General features: G+C 44.4%; 1 protein-coding gene across 1 annotated transcript in view; it reads left to right on the forward strand.

Moving 5' to 3' along the window:
* Positions 1–299: 299 nt before the first annotated feature.
* The window catches only part of FCGBP (Fc gamma binding protein), a 159,785-nt gene continuing 137,913 nt past the window's right edge, over positions 300–22,171 (forward strand). The window contains exons 1-3 of the mRNA XM_081516306.1: positions 300–747; positions 4,724–4,843; positions 9,041–9,156. The gene's annotated coding sequence lies outside the window, so the exon portion shown is untranslated. The remainder of the gene's footprint in view (positions 748–4,723; positions 4,844–9,040; positions 9,157–22,171) is intronic.

Genomic DNA, 22,171 nt, shown 5'->3' on the forward strand with positions numbered 1-22,171 from the left:
TACTGTTGCTGTTGCTTAGTCCCTAAGTTGTGTCCAACTCTTTTTCGACCCTGTGGACTAGAGCCCACCAGGCTCCTCTGTCCATAGGATTCTCCAGGCAAGAATACTGAGTGGGTTGCCATTCCCTTCTCCAGGGGATCTTCCCAACCCAAGGATCAAACCCAAATCCTACATTGGCAGGCAGATTCTTTACCACTGAGCCACCAGGAAAGCCCTGTTTACTATTATGTGAACATCATAGAGTTATTATAATCATAATAAGGTTATCAGAATCTAGAAGGTTGAAGGAACACTCCTGTAGAGCCGGAACCCAGGCCTCTGACGAGGGGACAGCTGGTTTTGGTGTTTCAGAGAGAGAGAAATGAGACTGTGGAAAAGACAGGAGTCAGCTGCTGCCATCAGGGAGAAGAACTACTGCTGGAGTAATGCCAACAGGAACAGCAAGTGAAACAGGAAGAAACATGTCCTTTCTCCTTCCAGCCTTTCGTCTTTCTTGTGCTCCCTCTCAGCAGAATCAAATAGGGAGCTGGCAGCCTCAGAGCCAGAAAGCAGAGTGTGAAAGGGTGGGTTTGGGCTAAGAAACAATTAGTCATGAAGGCAGTTCACCCACCCTTTTGACTACTCAGCATCCATACATATCTTTTTTTTGGCCATGCCACGCAGCAAATGGATCTTAGTTCCCTGACCAGGGATCAAACCCACACCCCCCACTTTGGAAGCATGGAGCCTTAGCCACTGGACCACCAGGCAAGTCCCATAGGTATCTTTCTACACATATTCAGACTTCCATTTAACAACTATAAACATCATGTTTCACCTGATCTTGCACAAAGATGCTCTCGTCTATTCTCCAAAGAGGGGAGATACAGAATTCCTCCTGTCATATTATCCATTTCTGTTTTGCCTTTCCTATTATTCTCCTTCCGGCATTCATTTGGATTGAGTCTGCTCCCAACATTTCCATTTTCCCCTCTATGCTATATGGAAAGTTTTACACTTACTGTCTGTTCTTTTAGTGCTTACTCTAAAAATATCATCATGTGCATTCTACAAAATCTTCTCCATTTATAAGTTGTTCAAGATTATAGTTCTTTTTTAAACATTAAAATATGACATTGTTACTGTACTTTTAGTAGAGTTTTGATATTTTTGGTGTTTACCTCATGCTTTTGTTTACTTTTTCTTTTCTTATCATTCTTTCTTGTGTTTTAGAGCTTCATTCTAGGATTAGTTTTCTTCCTCCCGAAGTATCTCTCTTAGAAATTCTTTTGAAATGGGTATCTTGGGAATTAATTTCTACTCTTTGGTGTGTCTAAACAATCATTTTCTTTTTGTTCTTGAAAGGTATTTTGCTGGGCATACAGTTCTAGTGTGACAGTTATTTTAGCCCTTTGAGGATCTCATTCCACTATCTTCTGGATTATTGCTATTGAAAAATAAAAAGTAATGCTTGGGCAAAAATAAAAAGTAATGATATTCTCTTTAGTGGGCTAAGGTTTACTAATTACCTAGTGTGGATATTTACAAAAAATATTCTGCATAGGATTTACTGGGTTTCCTGAATTTGAGGAAGAATCGTTATCAATTCTGAAAAACTTCCAGACATTATCAAATGTGCTTCTCTCCCTTCTATTATCTTTTGATTTATTTTGGCTCTTCTGGGTCTTCATTGCTGCCTGGGCTTTTCTCTAGTTTCAGCAGGCAGGGGCCACTCTCTTGTGATGCACAGGATTCTCATTGCAGTGGCTTCTCTTGTTGAGAGGCACGGGCTCTAGGGTGTACGGTCTTCAGTAGCTGTGGCTCCCAGGTTCTAGAGCACAGGCTCAAAGGTTGTGGCACAGCATGTGGGATCTTCCCCTACCAGAGATCGAACCCATGTCTCCCACATTGGCAGGCAGACTCTTTACTACCAGGGAACCACCAGGGAAGCCCCTATCTTTTTTAAAAAAAACCACAAATTGGATGTATGTTGGACCTTCCCACTCTGTTCCATATTTCTTAACCCATTGCTCATAATGTCCATCATTTTTCTCCATATGCTGCACCCTGTGTAATTTCTTCAAATATATATGTGTTCTAGTTTCTTCTCCTTTCAATGGTGATATAATCTATTTCATTTGTCCACTGGGTTTTTTAATTTTTACATATGTAATTTCTAGTTTCTCTTGTTCAAATATTCCTTGCCAGTCTTGATAGTCTGTTTTTTCCTTCAGTATTTTCAAAATACCGTCTTCTATTTCTTAAAACATTTATTTGTTTTGTATTCAGTACCTTATAATTTAATATTCAAACCAGCTCTGAGTCTGATTCTGAGGTTTGTCACTTCTGCTTGTTAGGTTTGTGGAACTCATGTTCCTTGGGATTTTATCTGTGGAAATTCTTTAAAGCCTGGTTTTAAAATGCATTTCCCTGGGTAGAGTTAGTGTTTACTTCTGCCATGTACCTGTGGGAATAGCTAGCTTGGGTTGTTATTCAATCCCTCAGTCGTGTCGACTCTTTGAGACCGCATGGACTGCAGCACGCCAGGCTTCCCTATCCTTTACCATCTCCCGGAGTTTGCTCAAACTCATGTCCAGTGAGTCGGTGATGCCACCCAACCATCTCATCCTCTATCATCCCCTTCTCTTCCCACCTTCAATCTTTCCAAGCATCAGGGCCTTTTCCAGTGAAACGGCTCTTCCCATCAGGTGGCTAAAGTATTGGAGCTTCAGCTTCAGCATCAGTTCTTCCAATGAATATTCAGGGTAGATATAGCCAGCTTGGGACCACTCTAAAATTTTGTCTGGAGGTCTTTCAGGCTACACAGATAGTACAAATTTAGACTTTGAACACACAGGAATATGGACTTACTGTTACGAATTCTCAGGGGAAATTTTTCTCTTGCTTTACTCATCGTAAAGACATATATTCCCACTGTGTTTTTCAAAGGGAGGGCTTTTAAAAAAGGGTTTGCTTTCAGGTTCTAGAATTTTATATCCAGAACTGTGATCTTTCCTCTCACTCTGATTAAGTCCCAGGATTTTCTTCTCTGAAAATGGCCCTTTAGCATCCTGGCTTTATGCTGAAAACCCCAGAAAACGCACGGAGTCTAGAGCTATCTTTACTTCTCTAGATTCATGCTTTCTTGTTTCTGGGGCTGTAAGGGTATACTTAAGGCACACTCTCTCTCCTTCAAGACTGGCCCAACCAAGAGAAAATGTCTGGGGCCCCAGACCTCCCCTGCTCTCATTGAATTAGAGTGCTAGTTTACATACAATTAATTGTACCTATTCATTTTTAAATTAATTATACCCTGTCCCTAGCATTCACAGACAGCAAATTCAATTACTCATTAATCTAATCGTTACTGCTTTTATTCGGAGAACACTGAAGGTCTGTTTTTTTTAAATTAGTTTATTTTTGGTTGCACTGGGTCTTCACTGCTGTGTGTGGGCTTTCTCTAATTGTGGCAAGAGGGAGCTACTCTCTTCGTTGTGGTGAGGGGGCTTCTCATTATGGTGGCTTCTCTTGTGCTTGGGCTTCAGCAGTTGCAGCATGTGGGCTCAGTAGCTGTGGCTCTCAGGCTCTAGAGCTCCAACTCAGTAGTTGTGGTGCACGGGCTCCACAGTTGCCTTGTGGCATGTGGAATCTTCCTGGACCAGGGATCGAACCCATATTCCCTACATCGGCAGGTGATTCTTAACCACTGGGCCAACTGGCAAGTCCTGAAGGACTGTTAATATCCTAAAACCAAGGAATGTCTCTTATGGGCTGAACTGTCTCCCTCCCACCCCCACCCTCAAATTCATGTGTTGAAGCCCTAATCCTCAGTACCTTGAAATGACTTTATTTGGAGATAGGACCTTTAAAGAGGTGATTAGGTGAAAATGAGGCCATTAGATGGGTCCTAATTCAAATCCTAAAGGAGATCAGTCCTGGGTGTTCATTGAAAGGACTGATGTTGAAGCTGAAACTCCAATACTTTGGCCACCTCATGCGAAGAGTTGACTCATTGGAAAAGACCCTGATGCTGGGAAGGATTGGGGGCAGGAGGAGAAGGGTATGACAGAGGATTAGATGGCTGGATGGCGTCACCGACTTGATGGACATGGGTTTGGGTGAACTCTGGGAGTTGGTGATGGACAGGGAGGCCTGGTGTGCTACGGTTCATGGGGTCGCAAAGAGTTGGACACGACTGGGCGACTGAACTGAACTGAATTCAATCATGATTGGTGTCCTTACATGAAGAGGAAATTTGAACACACAAAGAAACATCAGGGATGTGTGTCCACAGAGGAAAGAAGGCAGTCATCTACAAGCCAAGGGAGAGGCTCAGAAGAAGCCACACCTGCCCTCATCCTGATCCTGGGCATTTGTCTCTGGAACTATGAGAAATGAATTCCTGTTGTTTAAGCCACCCAGCCTGAGGTACTTTGTTATGACTGTCCCAGAAGGCTAGTCCTAGCGTCTCTGACACTATGATTTCAGGCACCATCTTGGCCTTGAGCGAAGAACTATGATTTGATACGCGGGCCTTGTCAAGGCTATTCCAAAAACCAAACAAAAACAACAACAACAACAAACAAAAAAAGGAAAGAAAAAGCAAACGCTAACCAAATAAATAAACAAAACCCCAAAACACCAAGCTGTTCCCATCACACCCATTGCGTGGCCTGGTTTGGCAGACAGACTTCTGCCCAGACCTGGGATGTGTCTCACTCACGCATCATGTTTCTTTTTCCAGGGTCCTTCTGCTCAGGAATGAATCTGAGGATGGGGAGCATCTCGGGGATGCTTCAGACTCTGCAGATGACTTGGCTGAGAGGACCTGTGGGATGTGCGGAGAAGGAGAACTGGGGGAGAGGTGAGAACAGCAGGAGCTAGGGAGGGGGACGAAGGACAGGAACACTCTCTCAGGCTTGAAACCAGATTCTCTGAATAAGTGTGGGTGAGGAAGTCATTTTCTGAGGTTTAGAAACACAGGGGGAAATGCAGGAAGAGAGTGATGTCTGATGAGTTTAGGACCAAGTGAATCAGAGGTGGCGCAAGCGTCCCAGCCCTCCTCTGCCTCTCTTGATTACCTTGGGAAGCTGATTCAGTCATATATAATTGCATCTATTCACCGTTACTATTTCCCTTCCCCTGGCTTCATGTATGACAAATTCATTCTCTCATTGGAAAAATATTTCCTGAGCGTGGTTGATGTGTTGGGCACGTGGCAGTCTCTGCCTTCATCCAGCTCCAGATCTGGGAGAGCAAGCGCTCAGAGTGAGTGTTTCACCAAACGGCTTAAAAACTTAAACCTAAGATGTGACACCATCGAGCTCCTAGAAGAAAGTATCTGCAAAACATTCTCTGACATGTTGTTGCTGTTCAGTTGCTCAGTCGTGTCTGACTCTGCGACCCCATGGACTGCAATACGCCAGGCTTCCCTGTCCTTCACCATCTCCCAGAGCTTGCTCAAACTCATGTCCATTGAGTCGGTGATGCCACCCAACCATCTCATCCTCTGTCTTCTCCTTCTCATCTTGCCTTCAGTCTTTACCAGCAGCAGGGTCTTTTCCAATGAGTCGGCTCTTTGCATCAGGTGGCCAAAGTATTGGCCTTCCAATGAATATTCAGGATCAATTTCCTTTAGGGTTGACTGATTTGATCTACTTGCAGTCCAATGGACTGTCAAGAGTCTTCCCTAACATCACAGTTCGAAAGCATCAATTCTTCATCACTTAACCTTCTTTATGGCCCAAATAAAAACAAACAAGTGAGACCTAATCAAACTTACAAGCTTTTGCACAGCAAAGGAAATTATAAACAAACAAGCAAGCAAAACCCCAAAAAGATAACCTATGGAATGGGAGAAAATAGTTGCAAATGATGTTAACAGTCAAGGGCTTAATCTCCAAAATACATAAACAGCTTATACAACTCAATCCCACAAAAAAACCACCAAACAACCCCATCGAAAAACGGGTAGAAGATCTTCCAAAGAAGACATGCAGATGGTCAGTAGGCATCTTTTCAAAGATGCTCAACATCTCTTATAATTAGAGAAATGCAAATCAAAGCTACAATGAGACCAATACAATGTTGTAAAACAATTATCCTTCAATAAAAAAATAAATAAATTTTTAAAACTATAATGAGGCACCACCTCACACTGGTCAGAATGGCATTCATTAAAAAGTCTACAAACAACAAATGCTGGAAGGCATGTGGAGAAAAGGGAACCCTCCTACACTGTTGGTGGGAATGTAAGTTGGTACAACTACTGTGAAAAACAGTATGGAGTTTCCTCAGAAAACTAGAGATAGAGTTACCATATGATCCACCAATTTCACCCCTGGGAGTATACCCATACAAAACTATAATTCAAAATTTACACATACCTCTTTGTTCACAGCAGCAATATTCACAGTAGCCTAAACAATCTGATGTCCACTGACAGATGAATGGATAAAGATGTAGTACATATATACAGTGGAATACTCCTCAGCCGTAACAAAGAATGAAAGAATGTCATTTGCAGCAACATGGATGCAACTAGAGATTATCATATGAAGTGAAGTTAAGTCAGAAAGAGAAAAATAAATACCATGTGATATCACTTATATGTGGAATCTAAAATATGGCACAAACAGAAACAGACTCATAGACAGACTTGTGGTTGCCAAGGGGTAGAAGGGGAGGGAGAAGGATGGGCTGGGAGTTTGGGATTGGTAGATGCAAACTATCAATAATACATTTAGAATGGATAAACAGCAAGGTCCTACTGTATGACACAGGGAATTATATTCAGTTTATTGTGATAAACCATAATGGAAAATAATATTTAAAAACAATGTATATATGTGTGTAACTGAGTCACTTTGCTGTAAACCAGAGATTTGATGCAATACTGTAAATCAACTATACTTCAGTTTAAAAAATTGAAGAAAATAAAAAATCGACAAATGTCATTAAAGAAGCATTTCAGTAGGGGGTGCTGTGGGAGCGCGTGTGCAGAAAGAACCTGAAGGCCGCAGTGAGGAAGTTGAGACCTGAAATATGGGGAGGAGTGGGATTGGAGAGAATTTCAGGCCAAGAGAACTGCATTGTGAAAGCCCTGAAACAATTATCAATTCATGACACTGAGAAAGCCCCATGTGGCTGGACTGTGAAGTGGCAGGGATGGTGGTCCAGGCTGAGGCAGCCACCAGAGAAGCCTGCAGGGAAAAGCGTGCCAGAAAAGGGTAAGGAATTTAGTCAGTAGTCAGGTACGGATGTGAGAGTTGGACCATAAATAAGGCTGAACGCCGAAGAATTGATGCTTTCAATAGTGGTTCTGGAGAAGACTTGAGAGTCCCTTGGACGGCAAGGAGATCAAACCAGTCAATCCTAAAGGAAGTCAACCCTGAATATTCATTGGAAAGACTGATGCTGAAGCTGAAGCTCCAATACTTTCGCCACCTGATGCAAAGAGCCGACTCATTAGAAAAGACCCTGATGCTGGGAGAAATTGAAAGCAGGAGGAGAAGGGGACTACATAGATGGTTGGATGACATCACCGACTCAATGGACATGAGTTTGAGCAAGCTCTGGGAGATGGTGAAGGACAGGGAAGCTTGGCATGCTGCAGTCCATAGAGTTGCAAAGAGTCGGACATAGCGACTGAACAAAACAAACAACAAGGATTTTAGACTCTCCCTGAAGGACATGGGAATCTACAGAAGGATTAGGCTGGGGAGCAACAACTAGATCATGAATGAACTGTAGAGCAAGATTTGAAAGGTTGTTGTTGTATTGAACAACATCTTATGGAAAAACTTGAACAAACTTTTTGGGCAACTCAATAGTAATACATGTGAGAGATGATGGTGATTTGGAAGAGGGTAGCTTCAGTGGGGAATGAGAGAAGTAACAGATTTTGAACCTCTGGGACATTCTAAAGGGTCTCATATGGAATGAGGAAGTGGGAGGAGCTAAGTGTGACTCAGATTTCTAGGGAGACTAAAGAGTCAGAAGAGAAGAGAGAGGAGGATCTAGCTGTTACTCTAGGAGGTCTGTCAAGGGGAAGAAGGAACTTTTTTTAAGAGCATGGAGGAGGGGCTTCCCTGGTGTCCAGTGGTTAAGACTCCATCTGGCAATGCACGGGACATGGGCCTGATCCCTGGTCTGGGAGGCTCCCACGTGCTGCGGGGTGATTAAACCTGTGCTCCATAACTACTGAGCCTGCACACTCTACAGCCCATGTACTGCAGCAAGAGAAACTGCTGCAATGAGAAGCCTGCCCACCTCAACTAAAGAGTAGCCCCCATTCACCACAACTAGAGAAAGCTTGAGGGGCAACAAATACCCAGCATAGCCAAAAACAAACAAATAAATAAAATTATTTTTAAAAAAGAGTAGCCCCCACTTGCCACAACTAGAGAAAGCCCTTGCACAATGACGAAGACCCAGCATAGCCAAAAATAAAATAAGTATATTTAAAAAAACCTGGATGAACCTAAACAGTGTATCAAAAAGTAGAGACATTACTTTGCCAATAAAGGTCCATATAGTTAAAGCTATGGTTTTTCCAGTAGTCATGTATGGATGTGAGAATCGGAAGGACTGATGCTGAAGCTGAAGCTTCAATACTTTGGGTACCTGATGGGACGAGCCGACTCATTGAAAAAGACCCTGATGCTGGGAAAGATTGAAGGCCGGAGGAGAAGGGGACGACAGAGGACAAAATGGTTGGATGGCATCACTGACTCAGTGGACATGAATTTGAGCAAGCTCCAGGAGATGGTGAAGGACAAGGAAGCCTGGTGAGCTGCAGTCCATGGGGTCACAAAGAGTCGGACATGACTTAGCGTCTGAACAACAACTAGATTTAAAAAAAAGTGTGTGGGGAAAGAATAATATCTGGAAATAGCATTGAGTTGCTAAGGGATAGCAGAGTCTAAAGATACTTGATATCAAGCTTGGCCATATGACCTGCTTTAGCCAGTGAAATGTGAACACATCAACGTATATATCTTTTGAGCTGAAACTCCAAGAGCCAGCTCACAGCTGTTCACATCTCTTTTCCCTCTGCCAGGAGATCAGTGGTGTTTTAGACACTGCTCCATCAGTCTGGGTGAAGGAAGGAGCATGTGGAGAAGAACTTGGGCCACCCAGGTTGGACATGGCGCACGAGGGAGTCTCTACCTTGATGTGAGTCACTGGGATTTGGGTTCGTTTATTCCGTAGCATATCCTGATTGCTCTCCTCTCCTCCTCCATACCTTGAGGTGTTTGGCGAGTGGGCAGTTGAAGCGCCTTCAGTAAAGATTGTGGGGATTATCTCTGGAGAAGGATCTGGTGTTAGTTAAAGTAAGAGTCCGAGGGAACTTCGAGTGAAAGGCTTACAGGGGTTGCAGTGGCAGAATTGGGAAGGATGGAGGGAGGCAGGAGCGGGTAGAGCAGAGGACGACACAGAGAATGATGGAGATGAGGGAAGCTGAGAGGACGAGAGGAGCTTGTGTTGGGGGAATTACCAAGGGAAACAAAAGATAGGGAACGTGATGAATTTGGTTAGGACACTCCTTGGAAGGCAGTGGGCTCTCAAGTTCAGAACCACACATTGCTTCAAAAAGTCTCCTCCCCATCCCGTCCACTCCCTCTCACCCCTCTCTCTTAATGTTCATCATCACTTTCATCATAGTGGGCTGACCTCTCAGTTGCTGGTGTCCTTCTGATAGAATGTGACTTCCATGCTACAAGAGCCTGGCCTGAGTTGTTCATCAGTCTACCCTGAATACTGAACACAGGGACCTGTGAAATGAATGAAGGAAACTTAAGGATCCATCCTATTCGTCATAGTCTCTCCCATCAGTAAAGGGTGGTTCTCAGCAATCTGTAAGCCTAAGTTTAGCTCTTGGCTTATGTTTTTCGGTCTTAGTCATTGTGGGAAAATTACCCAACCTCTCAGACTTTGTTTTCTTAGGTTTAAAATGGAATGCTTGGGACTTCCTTGGTGGTCCAGTGGCTAAGACTCCACCATCCCAGTGCAGGGGGCCCGGGTTAGATCCCACATGCTGCAACTAAAAAAGATCCCACATATCGCAACAAAAACTGGAGATGCCAAATGCCACAACTAAGACCTGGCACAGCCAAATAAATAATTATAAATATTTTGTAAAAATGTTTTATTAAAAAATGAGATAGTTATCTAAGTCATAGGGTCGTTCTCAGAATTAAATGAGATGATTTATCTCATTTAAAGGACTCAGCATGTTGAACAACTATCCAATTTTGGGGTACTTGTCCTAATTATAGAAAGACATCTATGCTGATGGCCATTGCAGACAAATGTGCCAGTCCTTGGGCTTCCCGGGTACGTCAGTGGTAAAGAATCCTCCTGCAATGTAGGAAATGCAGGAAACTTGGGTTTGATCCCTAGGTTGAGAAGATCCCCTGGAGAAGGAAATGGCAACCCACTCCAGTATTCCTGCCTGGAAAATTCCATGGACAGAGGAGCCTGGTGGGCTACAGTCCATGGAATTGCAAAGAGTCGGACATGACTGAGTGGCTGAGCGCACACACACATGCCAGTCCTCTTTACTAGAACTCCACATAGTTTCCCCGATCTCCTTGCTTATCAACTTTAGTACAGAGGAAAAGGGGCTTGTTTGAATAGACCCCCTGGGTCTATTGAAGACCCAACCAGAACTTGCCCTACTACACCTTAGAAGGAAGTGACTCTCTCAGCTAGTGAGGAATGTGATTCAAAGAAATACCCAGAAAAAAAAGAAAGGAAAGAAGGAAAAAGGAAAGAAATATCCAGCAGGCATGGGAGTTTCCTACAGCTCCTGTAACAAATTACCACTTCTCACACGGTTTGGCTGAACCCAGGGTAGGCCAGGCATGAGTGAGGAAGCTGGAAGAAAACTCGAGGAGCCGTAGAAACTGCAGACATGTTTATTCTTTCTGGGCAACAGCCATAACCTCCTCTCCTAGCTGACGCAGCAGCCGTAACATAAAGACACATACCTGCAAGGGCTTTCCAGGTGGGGCTTATATAACCCCACAGACCAAAAGTAGCCCTCGGTCAAGTGAGTACCTCGTGATGCACATGCGCAGTGCTTTAAGTAATCTCAGCTGTTACACAATCATTATTTACAAAATGTGGGGCCAGAGCGAGAGGCCGAGGGGCGAGAGAGCCTGACTACACCATCTTGGCTAATTTGCTCTTTCTCTACAATCACAAACTTAGTGGCCTCTAACAACACAAATTTACTGCTTTACCATTCTGGAGGTTGAAAGCCTAAAATCACTCTCACTGGGATAAAATTAAAGTGTCACAGGGCTGCATTCCTTTTGTGTGTGTGTGTAATTCTTTTTTTTTTTATTTTTTATTTTTTTGGATAGTTTCTTTATAATGTTGTGGTAGTTTCTACTCTACAGCAAACCCGTGTCTCTTGCATCTCTTGCACTGGCAGGTGGATTCTTTAGCACTGAGCCCCCTGGAAAGCCCCATTTTATACTTCAGCACATCTCAATTCAGACTAGCCATGTTTTAAGTGCTTCATATTGAGAACATTTTATTGGACAGTGCAGGTCTAGATCCTAAACTCTGCAAAGGCCCCAGGTCTTAGAACAGTCCCTGGTCAATGGGCATTCAGATTTGGTGGACATAGGAATTTATGGACTGCTCTGTTCAGGTTTAGACTCTTTTCAAAAGCCTTGGACCACTGACCCAAAGAAGGAAGCCTAACTGGGGTATGTGTGTGTCATCATTTGCATCTAATTTGCATACTCCCTCCTGGGTGTGCTTGCTCTCCAGTCAGCTTCTCTTTAGTGATTCCCACCAGGTCTGCTCTTACCCAGGCAACCTTTTTTTTTTTTTTTTTGGCAGAGCTGTGTTATGCAGCTTTCTCTGTTTCCCCAACCAGGGAGATTGAACCTGGGCCACGGCACTGAAAGCCTGGGATCCTAACCACTATGCTACCAAGGAATTAGGATTCCAGGCAACCTTGAAAAATGCACCGTTGAGCTGTGCTTAGTCCTGCCTGGAAGGTAAAGGACAGAAAGGGGATGCTGCATGGAGCCAATTCCCCAGGACCTTCATAGGTGGGTGGGTCAAGAAGAAACTCCCAAAGAGGCCTCCCAAGGCCTTTTGTGATCTGGTTCTGCTCCTTGCTCACCTCCAGCCTTAGCTGGATTGAAACATGCCCTCCCCCCTTCAAATCCGTACACTGAAGCCCTGATGCCCAAGTGTGACTGAGTTTGGAGATAATTAAGGTTAAATGAAGTTAAAAGGCTGGAGCCCTAACCCCATAGGACTGGTGTCCTTATTAGAAGACGAAACGACACCAAGGGCACGTACACCCAGAGCAAAGGGCACGTGAGAACACGGGAAGAAGGCGGACGTCTGCAAGCCAAGGAGAGAGGCCTCGAGAGAAACCAACCCTTCTGGCACCTTAATGCTGGACTTACAGAACTGTAAGAAAATCAGTTTCAGTTGTTTAAGCCATCTGGTCTGTGATACTCTGTTATGGTAGCACTAGCAAGCTAGCACTACCTTAGCTCTCGCCAGTCCTCAGTGCTGCCCTTGAACTCCACTCTGTTAGCTTTCCTGGCATAAACCAGTAGTCTTGCTTTTGGAGAAGAACTTTTTTTTTTTCTGGGTAATAAACAAGAAGTAGGAGAACTAGCTGCTTGTCTGGGTTCATTGAAAGGAGACAAAACTACCTCAGAACAAGTAAAAGAGACAAGCGGGAGTGCTCCCTCTATGCAGATTACTGTCAATCACTGAACACATCGCTCCTTTTAGTTCTTAAAACAAAACTATGGGGCTTCCCTGGTGGCTCAGTGGTAAAGAATCTGCCTGCCAATGCAGGGGACACGGGTTTGATCCCTCATCCAGGAAGATCCCACATGCCTCAGAGCAGCTATTGAGCCTGTGCTCTAGAGCCCAGGAGCTACAAGTACTGAAGCCCGTGTGCCCTGGAGCCCATGCATGCATGCTAAGTCACTTCACTTGTGTCTGATTCATTGCGACCCTGTGGACTGTAGCCCACCAGGCTCCTCTGTCCATGGGATTCTCCAGGCAAGAATAACAACCCTGGAGTGGGTTATTATGCCCTCCTCCAGGGGATCTTCCTGACCCAGGGATCAAACCCACATCTCTTTCGTCTCCTGCTTTGGCAGGTGGGTTCTTTACCACTAGCACGCCTGGGAAGCCCCCTGGAGCCCATGCTCCAAAACAAGAAAGTAGCTCCTGTTCTCTGAAACTAGAGAAAAACCCAAGCAGCAACGAAGACCCAGCACAGCTAATCAATCAATAAATTAAAATTGTTAAAGAAAACACTATGAAGTGAGTACTATAGACCATATTTCCATAACTCTAACAGCGAACATTTACACTCTGTCTAAAGTCTTAAGCACTGTGCTCTGAAGCTAATACGCATCACCTCATTTAATCCTCACTGGAACGGGGAAGGTAGGAACCATCATCACCATCCATATTCTGTACGTAAGGCAGGCATGCCCTGGGCAGTTCAATCATTTGCCCAAGTCTGCAGAACTGGGCAACTGCCAAACAGAGCAATCTGATTCCAGAGCACTCACTCCTGCCCACTGAACTCTGTGAGTCAGTGGAGAGTCAGGCAACCATAAACTTGCCCAAGGTTAGGGACTTCCCTGATGGGCCAGTGGTTGAGACTCTGCCCTTCCACTGCAGGAGGCACGGGTTAGATCCCTGGTTAGGAAACGAAGATCCTGCATCCAGGTAAATGGTGTGGCCTAAAATGAAAAAGAAAAAAAAAAAAAAAGAAAAAAGCTTGCTCAAGGTTAAATAATAATCATTGGGGCTGTATTGGAATTTGGTTTTTTATCAAAAGTGCTGTCACATTCACTCAGTGGTCGTTTGATGGTTGTCCACACTAGGAAAGATACTGTGCCCAAAACGCGGAGTCTGAAGACCAACACCCACAGTTACTGCCTAAAAGGAGGATCTGAATAGTGGAAAGATGTTCGTACAAATAGTTATAATCCAACTACCTCGTTGGTGTTCAGTTGCTAAGTTGTGTCCAACTCTGCGACTCCATGGACTGCAGCACTCCAGGCTCCTCTGTCCTCCACTATCTCCCGGAGTTTGCTCAAACTCTTGTCCATTGAATCACTGATGCCATCTAACTATCCCATCCTCTGCTGTCCCCTTCTTCTGCCTTCAATCTTTCCCATCATCCGGGTCTTTTCCAGTGGGTCGGCTCTTTGCATCAGGTAGCCAAAACATTGGAGCTTCAGCTTCAGCATCAGTGCTTCCAATGAATATTCAGGGTTGACTTCCTTTAGGATTGACTGGTTTGATCTCCTTGGTGTCCAAGGCACTCTCTAGAATCTTCTCCAGCACCACAATTTGAAAGCATCAATTCTTCAGTGCTCAGCCTTCTTTATGGTCCAACTCTCACATCCGTACATGACTACTGGAAAAACCATAGCTTTGACTATAAGGACTTTTGTTGGCAAAAGTTGGTGTCTCTGCTTTTTAATATGCTGTCTAGGTTTGTTATAGCTTTCCTTCCAAGGAGCAAACATCTTTTCAATTCATGGCTACAGTCACCATCCGCAGTGCCTGGAGAATTCCATGGACAGAGGAGCCTGGCGGGCTACAGTCCATGAGGTCACAGAGTCAGACACGACTTAGTGACTAACTTCCTGGAGGAAGGTATTGAATCCAGCAGGATCCTATAAACAGCCCAGTGTTTGCCTTGGAAGTCTTTCTTCACCGGGGAATTTATGCTGGAGAAAAACCAAATAAGACTGGTCATAAATCACTTGATTTTAAAAAAATGCAGTAGAAAGTGAGGGGGAAAAAAAACAAACTCACTCTCAACCACATAACCACATAAGGATCTTAACAACCTTCAAATTTAAGAACAAGCTTAGTAAATTATTACCGAATTTTTTTTATTGTCTGATACGATTGTATAAACCATTTCTAACTTTTAAACCAACCATTGCTTTTCATTTATGGATTTCATCTTAAAATGTGTCAAACCTTAGGAAGAATTCAAGTATAAATATCTTTAACAGGAAAGAAAAACTAACAAGTTTCATTAGCACTGGGAGTGTTCTTATCTTTTTTCTCCCTGGGTGTTAAAAGCTGGAGAACAGTAAATACTGTGGAATTCAAGAACACATTTGCCTAGACATTGTTTTTGGCCTTCAAATCCAGTTAACACATTATGGATCAAAAACTAACTTCCATTCTTAAAGGGGAGGCACATATTCTGATCTTCTGTTTTTCTCTAAAAAAAGAGATTTATGTGCTTTTCAACAGATGAAAGTGTTAGTCACTCAGTCGTATCCGACTCTTTGCGACCCCTTGGACTAGCCCGCCAGTCTCCTCTGTCTATGGAATTCTCTAAGCAAGAATACTGGAGTGGGTAGCAGTTCCCTTCTCCAGGCGATCGAACCCTGGTCGCCTGCCTTGCAGGCAGATTCATTACCATCTGAGCCACAGAGCTTTTCAACAGAAGAGGCAATGGTATGTTCAAAGCATAGCAACTTGAGAACATGATTTGCTTTAGGAAACTCAAAGATTTCTATATTTCTGGAACATAAAGTTCAGGAAAGGAGATGAGACTTAGGCTGTAACTGAAGTTAACTTTGAAGAGCCCTTTATGCTATAATAAAAAGTAGGAATTTTACCCCAATTGGCTGGTAGGCAGTGAAAAGGAACAGACTCTCTTTCTTTGTCTACTCACCACTCAACTCTCCACACTGGTCACCAAATGCATAGAGGTTTTTCCCACACCAAGAAATTCTCCGATCGGGGACTTCCAGTGGTTCAGTCCCTTCCAATGCAAGGGATTTGGGTTTGATCCCTAGTCAGGGAACTAAGATCCCATATGCCGTGGGGCTCCTGAGCCTGCACACCACAACTAAGACCTGACGAAGTCAAATATATGTATTTTAAAGAAGTTCTCCACTTCTCTGGGGACACCAACTGGGTGTCTTAGAATTCAGTTCAATTCTGACACCATCTACCTGGAGTTGGCCTGAGAGCCCAGAGTTTAAGGGCTCAGTCCCGCAAGTCTAACCCCCAACTCTCAGATACCTATTGCAACTAGTGGGTCTTCAGGTTACCTGCAACCTCTGTCCAAGTTGGCTACAAATTGGGGGTTCCCACAACACCTCCTCCTCAGGTTCAGTGATTTGCTAGAATAGCTCACAGAATTCAGGAAAACAGATACTAAATTACTGGTTTATTATAAAAAGATCCAATGGTTGAATGGAAGAGATGGACAGGGCAAGATATGGGAGAAGGATGCCGAGCAAACAAGCCCTCTGCAGGTGTGCTGCACACAACCCCCCTCACCCCAGCACCAGCTGAAAGCTCTCAGAACCCCTTAGAGTTTTTCACGGAGGCTTCATTACACAGGCATAGCTGGTTAAATCACTGGCCTTTGGTGATCAATGTCCAGCCTCTCCTCCTTCCCCTGGAGGTGAGGGGCGGGGGGTGGAAGGCTGAGTTCCAACCCTCTGATCACAGGATTAGTTTCCTAGCAACCAGCCTTCATCCTCAGCTTTCCAGCAGCCACTTCATCACCGTGAACTCAGGTGTGGTTGAAAGGGGCTTGTTATGAAGAATAAAAGGCACTCACTTAAAAAAAGATTTATTTACTTACGTTTGGCTGCGCTGGATCTTCATTGCTGCACACGGGCTTTCTCAGGTTGTGGCGAACATGGGCTACTCTCTTTGTGGTGCCAGGGCTACTTGTGGTGGCTTCTCTTGTGGCAGAGCACAGGCTCTAGGCACACGGGCTTCAGTAGCTGTGGTGTGCTGGCTCGGTAATTGTGGCACATAGGCTTAGTTGCCATGTGGCATATGGGATCCTCCTGGACCAGGGATTGATATATGTCTCCTGCATTGGAAGTGGATTTTCAACCACTGGACCACCAGGGGAGCCCCCTCCTTTCACCTTTATTGCTCTTATCACTTAGGAAATCCAAGGGTTTCAGAGAATTTGTGTCAGAAAAGGGGATGAAGACCACATATATCTTTCTTAATATCACAACATCACAGGCAGCTATTGAAAACATATTGGCAAGAGTCTGAAATGATCAGTCATACCTATTTATAAAGTTTCTCTTGATAGCAACCCTGAGGATAGATTGTAAAAGACCGGGAAGATCGTGAAGAGTCAGTATCAGTTATGAGGTTATTGTCTCCGAACACCCAGCCTGTCCTCCTATGCTCTGCTTTGTGATGCTGAGCTGGGAAACCACATTTCATTTATTCAGAATTTATTTTATTTTTGGCCACCCTTGGTCTTCATTGCTTCAAGTGGGCTTTCCCTAGTTGCAGCGAGCAGGGCTACTCTCTTGTTGCAACTGGAAAGCCCTAGAGTGCAGGCTTGGTGGTACATGAGCTTAGTTGCCCCACAGCATGTGGGATCTTCCCGGACCAGGGATCAAACCAGTGTCACCTGCATTGGCAGGCAGATTCCCAACCACTGGACCACAAGGGAAGTCTGGGGAAACCACATATCTGTTTTGCCAGATGGTTCTATGTTAGACCCTGGCAGTGGGGTTTGCTAGGAGATTATAGAAGGAAGGTGATTAAGTCATCCTGGTTTGCTCTGGGTATCCTCACTTTTAGCAATGAAAGTTATGCTTCCTGGGAACCTCTTTCCAGGGTGGTTGGTCACCTTATGCAGAAGGGACTTGCCTGTTGTTCGTGTGAGTGTTGCCTCAGCAACACTTCTTCACTCTGGTGGTGGTGGGGATGGCAGCAACAGCAGCAGCATTGCCTGAATCCAATTTGTAGTTTTCTAACACTTGCAAAGGGCTTCCCTGGTGCCTCAGTGGTAAGAATCCTCCTGACAATGCAGGAGACCCAGATTTGATCCCTGGGTCGGGAAGATCCCTTGGAGAAGGAAATGGCAACCCACTCAGGTATTCTTGCCTGGCCAGTGCCATGGACAGAGGAGCCTGGTGGGTTACAGTCCATAGAGTTGCAAAGGGTAGACACGACTGAGAGACTAAACAATAACAGCAACAACAGCAGCACTTGAAAAACTAGTTTCATCAGAAACATCAGTGCCAGCTGGCTGGTGACCTTTCTTCACATCTCTGTTCCCCCAGCTCTAGGTGTGGACCTTGCTTCCTGCAGTTGCTACTTCTATGCTGTCTTAGGGTTGTGGTCCTCAGAGTGTGGTCCCCAGAGCAGCAGCATCAGTATCTGCTGGGAACTTGTTAGAAACACATCATTCTGGCCCCATCCCAGATCCATCAGATTCTGCTGGTTGTCCTCCGCAGTCTGCCTTTTAACGAGTCCTCCAGGCAGTTTGGCTAAGGTTTAAGAACCACTGCCTTAGGGATCTCTTTTTACCCTTGCAGTTATCTGGATAACAACTCTAGACCAAGTTGGCAATTCCTTATATTACAGTCTGTATGTTCAATTCTCCCTGTTAAAGTAACTGGTGTGGTTTCACTATCCTTACTGGACCCTGACTTGTTATGAAGAATAAAAGACACTCCTTTCACTTTTGTCACTCTTATCAGGAAATCCAAGGGTTTTAGGGACTCTGTGTCAGGAGAGGGAACAAACACCAAATATATCTTTCTTAATGTAAATCACAATATCACAGGTAGACTAACCCAGACCCCATTGCAATAATACAAGTTATAGGACTTCCCTGATTGTCCAGTGGTTAAGAATCTGCCTGCCAATGCAGGTGACATGGGTTTGATCCTTGGTCCAGGAAGATCCCACATGCTGAGGTGCAACTAATCCTGTGTGCCACAACTACTAAGCCCACACTCTAGAACCCGGGAGCCACAACTATTAAGACCACGTGCTGCAACTGCTGAAGCCTGTAAGCTCTAGAGCCCATGGACTGCAACAGGAGAAGTCACCGCAATGAGAAGCCTGCACACTGCAATTAGAGAAAGCCCATTTGCAGCAACAAAGACCCACTGCAGCCAAAAATAAATAAATAATTTTTAAAAATTATAGATGAAGACTGTCCAAACTAGAGTAGTAGGAGTGGGGTGGAGAAGATGCAACACACAGAAAATATTTAAAAGTTCTGGATTACTATTTGAGCGGAGAGAGATATCTAGGACTGTTCCCACTTTCCTGGCCTGGGTTGCAGATGGACTGTGATGCCAATTCACAAAACACAGGCACTGTAGGAAGAGGGAAGGGTGATGATGGTGGAGATGTTTGATTTGCTTTGGGATTTGATCAGATTCCTGTTGAGACACTCAAGTGCCGGTGTCCCATCGGCAGTTGGTTCTAGGGCCTTGAGCTCAGGAGAGATGTCTGAATAAGAGAGCTGGGAATGATCTAAAGGTGGCCGCTGACTCCATAGAACTGGCTAAGCCTCTCCAGAGAGATAGGCAGCCAGGAGAAAAGAGCCGCTAGCCAGGTGTCATAGGATTAGAGACCAGGACACACACTGGAGGAGAGCCAGAGAGGTGGGAAGTTATAGAAAGTTGAAGGGGCATTTCCCCGGTGGTCCATTGGCTAAAACTCTGTGCTTCCAATGCAGGGATCTCGGGATCCATCCTTGGTCAGGGAACTAGATCTCGCGTGCTGCAACTAAGACCCAGAGCAGCCAAATAAATATATTAAATTTTAAAAAAAGGAAAGAAAGTGAGGGCTGAGGGAGGTGCACAGTGGGTCAAATACAGTGGACCAGCCATGGAAGTGTATTAACCAATGTATTTGGGTTTTTTTCCCCTTGTATCCTGATGCTTTGACATCTGGGGCCTTGCTGACCCTGGAGGGCCTACCCCTGCCAGGACTAGCCAGTTCCTAGAGATAGTAAGTGATTTTCTTTGGAGCATGCTTTTCAGATGCAAACCAACCAATCTGGAGCCCACAGCCACCTCGCCTGCTCTATCCTGCTCTCACACTCCAGCCTCTCTCCACCGGCTCTCATCACCCTCTGGACCATGTGCCAGAAAACAGGGGAGACCCTGTGCCTCCTTACTGCACAAAAGGTAGCAATCTGGGGACTCTAATTGCACCTTGCTTTTTTTCACTGTATCTTAGAGATCACTACACACAGACACACACACACATTCTTAGGTATCTGTACTCCTAATAGATCTTAGTTCCTTTTACAGCTGAATAATATTCTGTTTTTGTGGATGAAGCATAGTTGATTTAACCTGTACTCCATTCATGGCCACTTCAGTGTTTTCTAGTTTTTAAAAAATTAATTAAGTATTGTGGCTGTCCCATGTCTTAGTGGCAGCAAGTGGGATCTTCGATCTTGGCAGCATGTGGAATCTTTAGCAGCAGCAAGTGAACTCTTAGTTGCATCATGTGGGATCTTAGTTCCCTGATCAGGGATTGAACTCTGGGCCACCTGCTTTGGGAGCGAGGAGTCTCACCACTGGATCAAGGAAGACCCCAGTTTTTTGCTGTACTGAAGTGGCATATTTGTATGACATTTCATTTTTCTGTGAGTCTTTACGTTAGAATCTTAGATGTGGGATTGCAGGTGTCAAAAGGTAAATTTGCTAGATATTGCCAAAGTCTCCTCCATGGAGGTTTGACTTGTTTTTCATTCCACTAGCAAGGTGTAAGGACCCCTGGGTCCTCACAGCAATGCCAACAGAGCGTTGTCAAATCACCTGGAATTTTGCTAATTTGATAGGTGAGAAAAAGGATTGCAGCGTGGCTTGAGTTTGTGGTTTTTAAAGATTATATGGGGGGTTGAGCATATTTTTGTGTATGTAGGGGATATTTGCATTTCTTTTTATGTGAACTTCTTCTTCGTATATCTTACCCACTTTCAATAGGTTTCTGGGTCTTTTTTGCCTCGATTTTTAGATGCTCTGTATATTTTAGAGACACTAACCCTTTGTGATTCCAGCTGTAAATATTTTTTTTCCATTTTGTCGTCTGTAGTTTTTAGTTTGCCTGTGGTGGATTTATGTTTTGAACTTGTGAAAGGTTTTCATTTTTGCTTGGTCATTTAACAAAATGCTCTTTCATCGCCTCTGAATTTTGATGAACCGTTTGGCGAATATACCCCACTCCCACAGTCTCAGGTTATTAGGAGACTCACTAGTGTTTTATTATTTATGAGATTGTATTTTTCCACTTAGGTCATTGATACACTTTGAATTTAATCTGGTATCCTGTGTGAGGAACGGACTCAAGCTTTTTTGTTTGTTTGTTCATCTAGTTGATCCAATAGCACTAAATTAAAACTTCCCTGTTTCTTCCTGAATTAAAAAAGTATTACATGATTGTATAAATTTCCATAAGCAATTGTTTCTATTTCTGGATTGATCTGTGTACGTAACTGATGCATCCACAACACATTGTTTTATATTATCTTTAATATGTTTTCTCCTCCTCCTCCTCCTCCTTCTTTTTCAGCTTTTCCCCCCATATTTGCCTGCTGTACTTCCAAATGAACCTTATAATCAAGTTGCCTAGCTGTAGAAAAAAAAAAACCTGATGACATTTTTATTAGGCTTGTGATAAATTTATAAATGAACTCAGAGCCCTGACCTCTTTATAATGTTGGCAGCTGTTTTTTTTTCCCTTTCCATCCTTGGTATCCATGTGCCACCTGGTGGCCATCATTCACAACAGCAATTGTTTTCTCTAAAGAAGCTGCTGCTAAGGCGCTTCAGTCGTGTCGGACTCTGTGCGACCCCATAAACGGCAGCCCAACAGGCTGCCCCGTCCCTGGGATTCTCCAGGCAAGAACACTGGAGTGGGTTGCCATTTCCTTCTCCAGTGCATGAAAGAGAAAAGTGAAAGTGAAGTCGCTCAGTCGTGTCTGACTCTTAGCGACCCCATGGACTGCAGCCCACCAGGCTCCTCCATCCATGGGATTTTCCAGGCGAGAGTACTGGAGTGGGGTGCCATTGCCTTCTCCCCTAAAGAAGCTGCTCAAAATAATAAACGTTTGTCATCTCACACACTTTCTGTGAGTCAGGTATTAGAGGATGGCTTATCTGGATGATCCTCGCTTGAAGCCCTAGCTCATCCTCACTGTGAAGGCCTCACTCATCAGAAAGCTTGAATGGGGCTGGGGGAATCCCCTCAGCCTGTTGGCCAGAGGTGTCAGCTCCTCCCAGGTGGCTCAACAGCAAAGTATCTACCAGCAAGGCAGGAGACACAGGTTCAATCCCTAGGTTGGGGAGATCCCCTGGACAGAGGATACTGAGTTGTCAAGTGCTCTTAGCCTCTGAGAGTCAGTGAC

Source organism: Giraffa tippelskirchi, chromosome 7, assembly GCF_054371585.1.
Source record: "Giraffa tippelskirchi isolate mGirTip1 chromosome 7, T2T-mGirTip1v1.2.pri, whole genome shotgun sequence".
NCBI lineage: Eukaryota > Metazoa > Chordata > Mammalia > Artiodactyla > Giraffidae > Giraffa > Giraffa tippelskirchi.